Genomic DNA, 2,372 nt, shown 5'->3' on the forward strand with positions numbered 1-2,372 from the left:
ATGTATTAATATGCGTATACTATTTGCTCATTTGTATTTTATTACATCGTTTTATAAATGTTGTTACACCCAAGAACTTTAACATTAGACGGAAACGTTCTTTTTGGGGTTAAAATTTTCTTGCAACCTATCAGATCGGAAACATGATAAACATCAATTTATATAATATGCGTGGGACAGTTTTTGAATTATGTGTAACTTCGTTCAAATTTTTATTCAGAGGCAGTACAGTTTTCAAACTACGTGCTTATATTCACCTTAGATGGATCAGCGATGGGTTTATGACGGCCAACACAACTACCACTTTCCGTGTTTTCGCAGGAATTTCTGGACTCGTGATTGTTGTGTTCATTGCTTCGGTTTCTGTCGCAGGTAATACTGGTATTGTAATTACTCTTATCGTATAAATGCAATTGACATTTTAGTACTAACCTAAAGTGCAGAAGTACCGATATCGGTATTCAAATATGTAGATTGTCCAAGGTAACTCCATTTAATTACTTAGGCTTCATTATTGTACTCATTTCGACCGATTATCACAGTACTTACCTCAATTTATCTCCTCTTGCAGCGGTAAAATATTGCCGATCCCGGGAGTCCAAATGCATTTCCAAATCAAAACAACCACAATCATCACTGATTTGTGTCAATTACAAGAAAGCAGTAAGAAAATACATTGAACGAGGTAAAATGACACACGCTATTAAGAGAGTGAAAATTTACAAATCAAATATAACAGATTTACGAGACGAATTTTCACACGTTCTACAACATGTATGGAAAGAACATGCACACTTAATAGGACAAGGAAAAGATGCTAAAGGGCTTGCACATTCCTACATGGATATTCAAAGTATTAGAAATGTTAACAATCAAAACGTTTTGTTTAGATACTGTTGTCGAAGACAGGCAAACTGTGAATTTACTGAATCAGTAGGTGGTACTTTAAAAAATCTTCATGAATACAAAAACGGAGGTGGCTTGGTTTTTCTAACACAAAGTATTGACGCTGACGGTGTTTTTCAAAGAAATCGTACTTTTTCAAGAGAGCAGTGGTCTAACAATTTTGACAAAAGAATCAATGAATATTACCTCTTCTACGGGACAATCTCTTTAAACGCAGAATCCATTGCAATTTAGGGATTTGACGTGAATAAATGCAAAGTTCCTTCAATGCTCGGGAGAGGGATTTATTTCACAGATAGCCTCGTGAAAGCCGATCAGTACACACAACCAGGTACAGCTAAGTCCTACTCGAATACTGCAGCTGTGTTTGCAGTAAATAATAATCAGACATGAATTAACATGCCATTATAATAGATTTACAAATTTGGTGTAAAGTGCATTACTGCATCAACTAACATGTGTTATTTTATTTCAAAGATGATAGCGAGATGTGCTGCGTGATAATGGCACGAGTTCTTCTCGGAGACTTTGAAGTTGCCCCGAGTCGTTCTGGTATTCCGTCTACAAGCCATCAGCCGCCATGCAAGAAATGCATGACCACCTTATGTAGTAACAAGTCAGACAATCAACATCCGAGATTTGATTCAGTCGTCTTCACTGGTGGATTGTATAAGGAATCTGTTATCTATGATAATTTGGCAAGCTTATCCAGAATTTATCATTCTCTATAAACGTTTGTAAAAGCAATTAAGGTCAAACTTAATAAAGATTTGTTTGGATTTTTTCGTTCATTGAAAGAGGGAAACACGTAAAATAAAGTGTCTGACATTTTAATGCGTAAAAGGATTTGTGTGAACATATTGATGCACCTAGGCTTGCTTATAAATATGATATAATCTCAAAGATGTATTTAATAATATTAAATTAAATTAAGCTGGAATTGTTCCGATTTTGTTTGGTAATATTACGCCATGTTTAGAGGACACGACTTTAATATCGATGTAACGAAATTTAGTATACGTTAATAATATGGTTTAACCAAGTTACAAAGAAAAAAAGTAATAAATTAAAATAAATATACTAATTGAATCTATTTTCTCACTTTAAGTTATTGTATATAAACATTATTCAACATTAAAATACGTTGTTCTAAAGCGGCATCCGTAACGTTAAATGCAATACAATTCACACAGTTACACTTTCACGAATAGTTCTGCTGTTTTACCCTTTGATTAGAAATTTACATGCACAGATTGCATACATAAATAAACAATCCCACCGCGCTTAATCTAGTAGCTTCATTATTGACACAATTAAATGCTATTAATATTTGACACAATATATGAAATCGCGTTCATGTCATCTAGATATTTAAAGAGGACGACCATTCGATGTAAAATCGCAAATTTATCTAATGTATGAAGCACACAATACAAATGAGTACACATTTTTAGTCCGTCCCGTAT

General features: G+C 33.9%; 1 long non-coding RNA gene across 1 annotated transcript; it reads left to right on the forward strand.

Moving 5' to 3' along the window:
* Positions 1 to 245: 245 nt before the first annotated feature.
* On the forward strand, positions 246 to 1,739 carry LOC127876622 (uncharacterized). The gene is made up of 3 exons (XR_008047974.1): positions 246 to 372; positions 572 to 1,237; positions 1,384 to 1,739. It is a non-coding gene; the product is annotated as an uncharacterized LOC127876622 (long non-coding RNA).
* Positions 1,740 to 2,372: the final 633 nt, after the last annotated feature.

The sequence above is a fragment of the Dreissena polymorpha genome, chromosome 4 (genome assembly GCF_020536995.1).
Source record: "Dreissena polymorpha isolate Duluth1 chromosome 4, UMN_Dpol_1.0, whole genome shotgun sequence".
In the NCBI taxonomy this organism is placed as follows: Eukaryota; Metazoa; Mollusca; class Bivalvia; order Myida; family Dreissenidae; genus Dreissena; species Dreissena polymorpha.